Source organism: Biomphalaria glabrata, chromosome 6 (assembly GCF_947242115.1).
Source record: "Biomphalaria glabrata chromosome 6, xgBioGlab47.1, whole genome shotgun sequence".
Taxonomy (NCBI): Eukaryota; Metazoa; Mollusca; class Gastropoda; family Planorbidae; genus Biomphalaria; species Biomphalaria glabrata.
Window position 1 is genome coordinate 28,010,661 of NC_074716.1, and position 12,164 is coordinate 28,022,824.

At 38.0% G+C, this 12,164-nt stretch overlaps 1 protein-coding gene across 10 annotated transcripts in view; it reads left to right on the top strand.

Moving 5' to 3' along the window:
• The first annotated feature begins 8,606 nt into the window (after positions 1-8,606).
• LOC106059509 (organic cation transporter protein-like) overlaps positions 8,607-12,164 on the top strand; it is a 43,178-nt gene continuing 39,620 nt past the window's right edge. For 2 of the 10 annotated variants that reach the window (XM_056033086.1, XM_056033091.1), the window contains exons 1-2: positions 9,539-9,653; positions 10,381-10,470. The gene's annotated coding sequence lies outside the window, so the exon portion shown is untranslated. Of the gene's footprint in view, positions 8,851-9,538; positions 9,766-9,812; positions 10,471-12,164 lie in introns of those variants that run through there. The other 8 variants (XM_056033084.1, XM_056033090.1, XM_056033085.1 and 5 more) reach the window with 7 other exon arrangements.

A 12,164-nucleotide genomic window follows, 5' to 3' on the forward strand; every position in this document is an offset into this window, starting at 1 on the left:
TGAGACGCCGGAAGTTTATATTTTGATTAATGCTTTTGTAGAAAAAAATACAAAACTCGGGAAAGAAACGACTTCAGCTAATTGTTGCTAATGACGCTTTCTTTGATTACAATGCATTTCCAAAGGGTCTGGTGATTTAAAAAAAAATGAAGATCAAAATCTAGATCTTTTTATTGTACTTGGCTATGGATAAAATGTAAAGAAATGTCTGTTTTGTTTTCGCTAATTTTATTTCTATTTTTAAGGTTTTTTTTTTTTAATTTTATTTGATTGAACATAATGAGGCTTCGAGTCCCAAGATTAATGAGGAATGCAGTATTATCTGAGTATTTTCCGAGGCTACGCAGCCCCAGTTGTGACCTATATATTTTGCCAAATCCAGGGCAACCATAACCATTGTCCGCTGTTGATCGATTAAGATTTTCTTTTCGCCGTCTGCGTCTGTCCACGGCAACGGATTTTCTTTTGGTCTCAAATGTCCTTTGTGAGTGACCTCCAGCTGTCTCGTTCTGAGGCCACACGCAACAGGTGCTCTCTTCTATGTCAGCTAAGGTAAGTTGTCGCCTAAGCTGGTCTTTAAAGTGTTTCCGTGAGGCACCTCTGTTACGTCGACCACCTTTTAGCTCACCAAAAAAGGATGCCCGGGGCATACGTTTGTCCCCCATACGATTGCACTTAGAGGAGTAGCTAGTAATGTGCGGGCCGTCAAGTGGTGCAGTTCATCAAACCAAGGACAGACTTTCTGGGTAGAAACAACATAATCTACATCATGGGCGTAGCCAGGGGGGGTTGGGGTTCAACCCCCTCCCCCGAAATGAAATCGCCCAGGAGGGGGTGTCGGAGTTTAGTGACTGATCTTTTGCTTTAATTTTGTTTATTTTAGTTGAAAATTTTATACTAAACCATCACTTGCCAAGGGGGTTTTGAGTTTAAACCCCCCCCCTACCAGGGGTTTTGAGTTGGAAACCCCCTACCAGGGGGTTTTGAGAGGTTTTGAGTTTGAAACCCCAACCAAGGGGTTTTGAGTTTGAAAACCCATACAAGGAGGTTTCGAATTTAAACTTCCCTAACAGGGGGTTTTGAGTTTGAAAACGCCTACCAGGGGGTTTTGAGTTTAAAACACCCTACCAGGGGTTTTAAGTTTAAAACCCCCTACCAGGGGTTTTGAGTTTGAAAACCCCTACCAGGGGGTTTTAAGTTTAAAACCCTTCTCCTACAGATGGCTTTTTTAAAGTTTAAAACCCCTTACCATGGGGTTTAGAGTTTGAAACCCACTACCAAGGGGTTTTGAGTTGAAAACCCCCTACCAGGGGTTTTTGCATTTAAATCCCCCTCTTGCATAAAACAAAAAAAATGCAAACGACAATCCCAAAATTCCAAGAGCACATCTAAGGAAGATTTTGATTTTAAACCCCTCTCCAAATTTTACGATAAACCCCTCTTCAATATAAAAAAAGCAAATTACACACTCAAAATTGTAGGAGCGTAGCCAACGGGGTTTTGAGTTTAAACCCCTCTACAGGTGGGTTTGAAGCTAAAAATACCTCTTCAATATAAAAAAAAAGCAAATTACGCACTAAAATTCTTTGAGCGTAGCCAAGGCAATGGGGAGTTTTGAGTTTCAACCCTTCTCCTACATATGGCTTTTTAAAAGTTTAAAACCCCTCCAGATAGTTTTGAGTTTAAAATCCCCTTACAGAGCGTTTTAGGGTTGAAAGCCTCTCTCTTCAATATTATTTCTAAGGCAAACTACAGTCACCAAATTATAGCCTATGACCATAGATAAATGTGGTTTTGAATTTAAAAAAAACAACAACTCCAGATATATTTTAGTTTAAAACCTCCCAACAGATGATTTTGACGATAAAACTTTCATTTTCGATATAACATCTAAAGCAAAATAGTCACCTAATTCCAAGATCGTAGTCAATAGAAGTTAAACATGTCTACCAGTGGCTGGGCTCCATTAATAAAGTGCATGAAATTGAAAAGGACTAAATGTGGCTCTACAAAGATGGCTAAGACGAATTTTAGGAGTCAGTTATAGAGATCGGGTCTAAATCAAGGAAATCATATGCCGAAATGGGAGTCGACCCCTTAGTAAGGTTGTGAGAGAGCGTCGCATGAGGTTTGCGATGACATCCTAGTACAACTTGGCGCCACACTTTCATGGAGGTCCTCAGAGCAGGTGGGAAGAGGCTTCAGACATTGCCAGTGACAGATTTTTGTGGAAACAGCTTGCCAGCAAATGCGCCGAACGGCGCGGGAGGGTCTAAGTCAGTAAGAATAGCACATTAGGTTTTTGAAATAAAACTTTTTCATAGCAAAATAATGCACCGTAGATACCTCAGAATATGCATTTAGTTGGCTTTCAATACCAGAAATACTGTTTGGCGGCGGGGCTCAGCCCCGCGCTGGGGAAGCTATTAGCGCTCCCCCAGACCCCTTGCTGGCAAGGGCGTGGAGTCTACAATTTTTTTCACCAACTCTAGGAAGAACCTATTCTAGGGCACAATAAACGTCTTCCAAAAGATTGAAAGGTCAGAATGTAATAGAGATTATTTATGTACACACACACACACATCCATCCATACAAACATATGTATTTTTTTTTGCCGGGGGGGGGGGGAGCGGGGGGAGGGGAGAACAATTCCTTCCCCAAACCCCTCCCCCCCCCCGAAAAAAAATCCTGGCTACGCCCATGATCTGCATACATACTCAGAAAGACACAAAGATAAAGGCACATTCTTCGTTCCATATGCTAGGACAAATGCTCCTTCTTCCATAGTGCTATTAGAGTATTGGAAGGGGTTGCCTGAGCCAGCCAGGAAAACTAGTGACTTGACAGAATTTAAGTCATTGGTTAACATGCATGACTAAATGCATGACGCGTAGGACGTAATCATCTTTTTTTTTTAAGCTACGTCTGTATTATATAAGATAAGATTAACAAAAAGAAACTACTGTATTTGAAATGTAAACTAAAATTTAAATAATTTTGCTACTTTTTAATCTCCTATGTTTTTTTCTTAAATGAAATGTAAGCCGTAGACTAGCTATTGAACCAAATTTACTTGATTTGTTTTGAATTATATGGTTTAAATCACTGAAGACACACCCACTTTCTTCTGAGTAACATGGTACATGCAGTTCAGCACACTGGTTTCATCTAGATCTAGACTCCTAGCGCTTATATAGGCCTATATACCTCTATACACTATAGACTGTGGGTCTAGATAATTGTTGCAGTTAAATTACTATTTACTAAATTTATTATTTTTTTACTATGATTCTTTCCGTCATTTTGAAAATAATTTATTGATTCTTGTAAATTTTAATAAACATTGAATAGTGACAGTGACACCAATATTTTAGCATTCCAATTCTTTTTTTATTACTAAATAGTTAATTGTAAACAATATTATTGGCGTTGCTCAAGACTGATAAATCTGGCTAGTGCTAGCTCAGACGGAGAACTTGTCATCTCTGGTTGAAAAGATTGACGGCAGGGATCAAAAGATCCAAAGGATACAAATTTGATAATGCTACCTGAAAAGAATCTTGGATTGCATTCCTTTACACTAATGACATAAGAAGCATCTATGACTCAGTTAAACTCATTAAATTCGCTGATGATACTGCCATAGTCGGTCTTATTTCAGGAGACGAAACTCAGTATCGAAGCTCGATAGAAGAGTTTACATACTGGTTCACCGACAACTTTCTAGAACTGAATGTAACAAAAACTAAAGAACTTATAATAGATTTTAGAAAGAAAAAACAAACTATACGTGAACTGCAAATAAACACTACATCTATAGAACAAGTAAAGGCATATAAATATCTAGGCGTTATCATCAACAACAAGCTTTCATGGGAAGACCAACTTGGAACTCTGACAAAGAAAACAGCCCAGCGACTCTTTTTTCTATACAAACTCAACAGTTTTAAATTAAACAAGAAGATCCTTGAGACATTTTACGGCGCGACTGTACAAAATCTGCTAACATACGGAATAAGTTGTTGGCAAGGCAACGCCTCATCTAAACTGTTGCAACGTCTAGAAAACATCATTAAAAAAGCATCAAAAATTACACTCACAACATTACCACATTTAAAGGAACTTTTTGAACAAACGTGCCTAAGAAAAATCGAAAAAATTTTGGATGACAACGGCCACCCGCTCCATCAGAACTACGCTAGGTCGTCGCGAAGTGGGCGACTGCTGTCAATCAAAACAAGAACGGAGCGGTACAAAAACTCGTTCGTACCTCACTCGGTCAGACTCTATCACCGCCACTCATTGATCAGGGAACATGATTTTGCACCAAGATACTTGTGTGTAGTCGCTGAATGAACTCTTTATGTTGTCTGTTGTATTTATGTGTATTTTTCTGTTGTGTTGTCTTTATATGAGAAACGAGTCCTTGTAATCACAACAAATTTCCGTAAGGATCAATAAAGCAGTCTTAGTCTTAGTCTTCTCTTAAAGCAGAATCTGGCGCTCAATGGGCATCGAGAACGAGTTGAAGAAGAATGGCAAAGACAAAATCTATGTAATTTCTAGGAGTTTGTGAAATTACTATCCAAGTACGTTCCACTCTTGCGAGAAGATGTGCTCCGAGCCAAACTAGTTCCAGACTAATTCAAGCACACACAAATACAAAACGCTATTCACTGTTTTATTTTGTTTATTTTCTGGGGGTAGAGAGCATCATCAGGTGCAGTCGCACTAGGCATCATATACCTTAGCTATGCAAGTTCCACAAGTTGCAAAAAAATATAAGAGTAGTCTATTAGACAATACAATACCGAAATAACAGGCTAATAACAGCACTAGCGGATCCAGAAGTTTTGAGTTGGGGGTTGGGTGATTTGTTTTTCCAAATCCTAACCCAATGTAAACCCTAATCGCAGTGGCAGCTATAGGGATTAGGGGGCGGGTGGCTTGGCCTCTTTATGAGACCCTGGATTTCGTCATTCGAAATCATAACATTAGATGATGTAGGCCTACTTAATAAATATATGTCTAAATTCAAATTCAGTATATCTCTAAACTTAACAAATAATAATATCTTTTAATGAATAGTGCGTCATTTATCGGCGAGATATGCGAAAGAAAAATCTCAATTCATATTGCTTCACGTCGAGCTTTCTGTGCAACAAAAGCATCTATAACATCATCATCTATAACATCATCAACGCTGTCCAGTATTTTTGATTTCACTGACATTAAAATCATGCTGCTAAGTCTTACTTGCGTTATCGTGCTCCTGAGATAGATTTTGATTAACTTGAGTTTTGAGAAAGAACTCTTACACGATGCAATGAAAGTGGCATGAGTTAGCAGTTTTTGAATAGAGGTTGCAAGGTTTGAGCACATATCATTACCATATGAAGCCAGTTTCTTCAAAATGTCAATTGAAGATTGTGGTACTGGTTTGTTGATGAAAAGTGCTCATGCATCAATAACATCTTTAAACAAGCGATTTGCCTGTATTCATCATAACAACAAGGAAAAGTAACAGCTTTTCATCAGCATGTCATCATCCATAGACTCCAACAGTTGTCTTGGTTCAAGAAGAAACCCAAAGTGTCCACATGGTTTCCAGCCTTAGGAATCTGTCTTTCATCTCTATGGGAAGTCTGTCCAGCACTTCTGTTGCAACATTGTTGAATTGCAGTTCTTTTGGCAGCTCTACCTCAAAACTCAACTCCCCATCAAGTCTTTTCTTCCTCTGGTTGTTTTGCTTACCGGAAATCCATGGCATTCACTACCTTCGTTTGCTTTTTCATGGATCATCATTTTGCAGAATGCATGAAAGAGTCCTAATCTCTTTAGAAATTTCCCGTATGTGCAGTCCAGACTGCTGTAGTTTCTTCTGAACTATATTGATTGGGCGCTGGAGATTTGACCAGAATTCCAGATAAGCAAAATATTCATGACTTTCCATTGCAGGAAAAAGATTCCACGCACTGCTTGTAGTGTCCATTCTTTCAGTTTCTCAACAGCTTGATGATTTCTCAGGTTTCTTTGTGAGAATTACCTCCCATTATCTCAAACAGGATCTTTCTTTAAAATTTGAAGTCCGAGAGGAGAGATGAATAAAATGCAACTGATTCTCTTCTGAGATATAGTTCTAAAATTCATTGCTAAACCTTTGTACTATATTTCTAAAATCTACGTGCAATAAGGTTACACCAGAATTTCTCAAACGTAGTTATATTTACTGCTGTTTGTGGACAAATTAAACTAAGACAAAAGAAAACTTTTACATGTGTGTCTATAGTTTAAGAAAAGGAAAGCTACTTGGCAAGAAAAAGAAATTACTTTATGAAAACAAACAAACAACTTAGTATGGGCTAGACCAGGGGTGGGCAAATTACGGGTTAGGCCCGCCAGAGTGTCTTATGCGTCCCGCGGACACCTACAGAAATCAGGTGTGCTCACAGATTATACATATAAAAAATGCAAATATATTAGAAATAAATAATTATTAATATCTATATAAATTATTGACACTTCTGACTCTTATCACTTATGATGAAGAGGCTTGAGTTGGCATGGAACAAAATGGCAAGTGTAACAACTGACGTAGTCCATGCTTTGACTGATAAAAATTAAATAACAATATCCCAATCATAAACTCTAAACTGCATTGAATATCAGACATATTATTAACCCAATTATCTTAGTGATCAAACTTATCAGAGCTAGAGGCAGTTCAGGAAAGTACTTGCAGATTTGGAAACAAAACATTCCGATTGTTTGGTACCACAATAGTATCCGCTGGTTTAGCACGGGCAAGGTATTGAGAAGAATATTGGAACTCAAGGAGGAAATTATGTTCCTTGAACGGACTGTGACTTTGTTATTAATAATTCTAATGAAGAGTGGGAGACAGACTTCAGGTTTTACAAAGAGGTTATTGCAATGGATTGTTTGCACATGAAATGTAAGTGCATGTTAAATCTTTTCAAACAAAAATTTCCCATTTCTCCAAGCAAGCAAGTGAAAACAGGTTTTGTAATTTTCCTTTGATGAAAGGTGAAACTATTTCTAGTGAAGTGGTTGAAAAGTACAAGACTTATTTGGATTCCTTGATTTTGAAATAAGAAAGCAAATTTTAAGACGTTAAGAACCTGTTTTCGATACTCTCAGCTCACCAGTTAGTGCAGAAGATGATTCAGCTCCAAAAGACATCCAAGAAAATTATAAGAAAAGTTAGGTCAATCAGTTTTTCCGCGGGATCTTTATGGATGCCAGAAGCTGTACTTCCACACTTTAAAAAACTTTGCTGCTAAACGTTCACATTATTTGGGTCAAAATATACCCTGAACAAGAATTTTTCTTGTTTGAAAGCAAACAAGTGTAAGAACAAGTCGATTCTGACTGACTGTAATTTGACAGCAGTCAGAATGATAAAAACTAGTAAGCTAGTTCCACAGTTCCGGAACATTATGTACGAGTGTAAACATTTAGTACAACTGTATATTTGTTGTGAAATGTTTTGATAGAAAAAGACAATTATAAAATAAATAAAAAAATATTCGTAAAATGAATTTGAGATATTGCTGAATCTTGTTGTAATTTCTCTATTGGGAGTCTAAAAAAAAAGAAATAAAAATGAATAATACAGTACAAATGTGAAGTTAAAGACGTTGTACACAGCTAGCGTATTTTTCTAATTTGTAAGTACAAATATACATATATATTGAGATTTTGGTTCATCTCGAACACTTTTTCATGTGTCTGTTGAGCCCTATTTTGGAGAAACACTTAGGTGGCTTTCGCTTTGGTGGTAGAGGAGCTTGCCATTTTTCGCATGCCATGCTTTCCTTCCAGATCTGAGGCACATGTTTGTTCGCTGTCCATAGCTTTCTTGTTCACCGTCTCTCTCCATCTAGTGCTGTCTTAGGGCTATGTCTTTTCAATGGTAAGTATCAATGGTCCCTGTTTTTAAGTCCCGTTTTATTACATCCACGTAACGGAGGTGGGGGCGACCAGTTTTTCTTGAGCCAGACCCGATTTGCCCGTAAAGAATTACTTTCGGGATGCGATTGTCCTCCATCCAGCGAACATGTTCGAGCCAGCGCAGGCGGCGTTGTCAGAGGACTGTAAAGATGCTGTGAAGACCAGTTCGCGCAAGGATCTCAGTATTGCACATAAAAAAAATGTGTGCGGCCCTCCATTCCCCCAATTTTTTAAATGCGGCCCTCGAAAGAAAAAGGTTGCCAACCCCTGGGCTAGACGGATAAAAGAATCTGATCCATAGACATCTAAATCGACGTATCTAATGTATAGGTCTTTAGTATGTAACTTATGTAATATACTAAAATATTTAAGCTCTATCATGACATCAATCAAAATGGCTGTCATTATCTGCTATATTTTCCTGTCATTAACAAAGTAATCACACTAATGAACTGGTGAAGAACACTGATACCTTTTGTTGCTTTGTGGCAGTTGAGTGCGTGCAAGTAGTCGTGACCCCGCCAGACCAATGGGATTCAATTTCAAATGTGCCTTCAGTTGAAGGGTGACCTTCAAGCTGAGGAGTGAAGACACAACGTCTCCTTCCACCGCTCGAAATCGTTTCATTTGATCCAGGGTCATGAGGGCCTGCGCTCTCAATGGACTCTCTATGAAGGTGTGTGCATCGTGGACTAAGCGTGCGTTGTTGAATGTTTCTCATAAACGGAGCTCCAAAACCAGATCGAAGTTGATAAAGGTGTTTGTGTTTGTTTGTGAAGTTGTGGCCAATGCTGCTAATGTGAACCATTTATTGTGTTAGTTTGTGAAGTTGTTGCCAATGCTGCTAAAGTGAACCATTTATTGTGTTGTGGTGGGTAAGTGGAGCATGTTTGGGAAAGGAGTTGGAAAAGGGGGGGGGGGGGGTTTCGTTGCGATTTTCTAGGATAGAAAAAAAATATTGATATAAGTACTTAGAGACAACATCATCAAATTTTTATTTCATTGTGTTAATTAACATTATATTAATAGGGGTATACGTTTTATAAGAAAGAAAAGAAAAAAGTAGAATGAGTCTTAGTCTTACAGACAGAAGAAATAATAATATAATTATTGTGTATGTACAATACAAAAAAAGGCTTAAAAAATCAAACAAGAGACAGAAAGAGAAAGCTACGATGAGACATATCAAAGATTGGACGGGCCTGTCATTGAAAGAGATTCTAGTCATGGCAAAAGACAATGTGGACTGGAGAAGGACGGTCGACAGATCCTTTGTGGTGCCCCAATCCTCCAATAGACGAAGGTGAAGGTGAAAAAGCCTTCGACATGATGTTTAATTTTTAAATATTAAAACTGCTAGATATTTCCAAGTAAATAAAATAAACGCCAACATAGACATGTCTATTATTATAAAGAAATTATTGTTTTGTGAATAGGTTTACTTTTGAAGTGTTAACAGTTTTAGTCAGATAAACCATAATAAACTAAATGGGGTAGAATTCGAAAAGATTTTTTTGCATGGCTCTTTCTTTACAGCGTGGTAGAATACGGGAACATTTTTTGCATGGCTTTTTCTCTGTGCAAACTGAATATTGATCGTGACTAGTTTCTGACTAAATCGATACTCAAGCACGCGCTGCGGGCTGTCACAGCTCTCGTGAGCCCGCAAGAAACTTGTGTAGGCTTTATTTTAGCATTTATTTACATGTGTTGGTTTTGTAAGTTTGATCTTCAAGTGGGAGAAGATGATGAAAACCAATTAAAGATACTACTTTTTTTGGTACATAAATGTAAAGCGATACGTTTTCTTTCTTATGATAAGCACAGAATGTGTGTCTCCGTATAGAAATGTATGGAAGCTAGGGTACGACGTTTAAGTCACGTGTCATCCTTTAATCGTGACATAAAGTCATGTTATCAGACGTTGTCTCTCGTATACTGCGGTTGTCTATCCTGTTAAAGGTTAGAACAAAAAAAAAAACGGAAATCTTTTTTCCCCTTTTCAATTGTAAAGCTTTTTAAAAAAAGTAATATTAACATCAAGCAACTGTTGTCTCCCTTTTAACTCCGTTCTGAAATAGAACATTTTAAAATGCCTTAATTCAACGAATGAAGAGGCTCCAAAGGATTGGACTGTGCCGGTATGGCGCGTGAAGCCCTCGCCAATCAGTTTCTCCGCTCTGTAAATATTGACGTCATACATGTGGGTCGTATCCTCGCTTCCTGAAGATTTAGTTGATATAATGTAGGGCCAAAGTCCGTATGCGATATTTAAATTGACTCCACGTGCCTGGCGCGTATGTTAAGACCGTGAGGGACGGGTGTATGGGAAATAAACCTAAAAGTGACAAGTTTAAACTGTGCAGCTATTTCTTGTTCATTAATTTCTTATTCATCAATTCTAGAGGATTCGTAAATATGACATGGATTCCTGTCTTTTATCTTTTGACGCCCAGAGGTTAAGTGTGTGGTGTAAAGTCACAGAGATCTAGAGAGTAAGTCTGTTATACAACTTAATGAGCTTGTATGTCATAGCCGTAGTCTTATCAAGGCCCCGCATTTTTTTCTTTCTATGGCCAGCTGAGGGTGACAAAGTCACAAATGTATCTTATCGTGTCCTCTTTCTTCGGCTGGCCGCGGTGCCTGTGGCGGTTTCATCAATCAACAACCCCAAAGGCACCCCCCTGATCGTTCGTGCATGTCAACTATTTTGGAGGAAACATCGGTGACAACTAAACTCCAAGTATACTCTCAGTTGAATTCATTAAGTGTGCCACAAGCTTTTATTTTTTAAAGGTTACTTCTAAAAAAAAAAGTAATCCGGTCATTTAGATAAGATTTTAGAGTTTCATGATAAAACGGTTGCCACCTAAACTACCTAACTGCACTAGAATATATTTAGGCACTGTAAACAAAGTTACATCATGTGGATGATTCCCTAATGTGGAATAGAATTATACATATATTTATAGCTAAAAAAAAACACATCTTCAATATAAAAAAAAGCAAATTACGCACTCAAAATGCTATGAGCGTAGAAAGGGGTTTTGAGTTTAAACCCCCTTTAGCCGGGTTTCCAGACAAAAAAATATACCTCTTCAATATAAAAAAAATCAAATTACGCACTCAAAATGCTATGAGCGTAGAAAGGGGTTTTGAGTTTAAGTCCTCCTTCAGCGGGGTTTCCAGCCAAAAAAATATACCTCTTCAATATAAAAAAAAGCAAATTACACACTCACAATTCTATGAGCGTAGAAAGGGGTTTTGAGTTTAAACCCCCTTTAGCCGGGTTTGAAGCCAAAAAATACCTCTTCAATATAAAAAAGCAAATTACTCAAAAATCTATGAGCGTAGCCAAAGGGGTTTTGAGTTGAAATTTTGAAGCCAAAAAATCGCCTTTAATATAAAAAAAAAAGCAAATTACACACTCAAACTGCTATGAGAGTAGCCAAACGGGGTTTAGAGTTTACCCCCCCCCCCCTTTTCATCGGGTTTTAATGCTCAAAAATACCTCTTCAATATATAAAAAACAAATAACACTCTAAAAATTCTATAAGTTTAGCCAAGCCAAAGGGAGTTTTGAGTTTAAAACCCCCTCCTCCAAAGGGCTTTTTATGTTTTAAGTTTAAAATCCCCCTACAGAGAGTTTTGAGGATGAAAACCTCTCTCTTCAATATTATTCTAAAGCAAACTACAGTTACCAAATTCTATGAGCGTAGCTAAAGGGGTTTTGAATTTTAAAAAAACTCCAGAGATTTTTTAGTTTAAAACCCCAAACAGATGATTTTGACGATAAAACGTCCAATTTCGATATTAAATCTAAAGCAAACTACAGTCACCTAATTCCAAGAGCGTAGCCAAGAGAGGTTACTAATTTCTACCAGTGGCGGGGCTCCATTACTAAAGTGCAGTTAATAGTCATCTGACGAAATTGAAAAAGATGGCTAAGACGGATTTTAGGAGTCAGTTATAGAGATCCGGTTTCAGTCAAGGAAATCCTATGCCGAACTGGGAGTCGAACCCTTAGTAAGGTTGTGACAGAGCGTCGCATGAGGTTTGCAGGACATGATCTCCGACAAAATGAATTACGCATAATAAGAGTTGCGATAACGTGGAGGCCATTACGAGGAAAGCGCAAACAGGGAAATCCTAGTATAACTTGACGCCACACTTTCATAGAGGTCCTAGG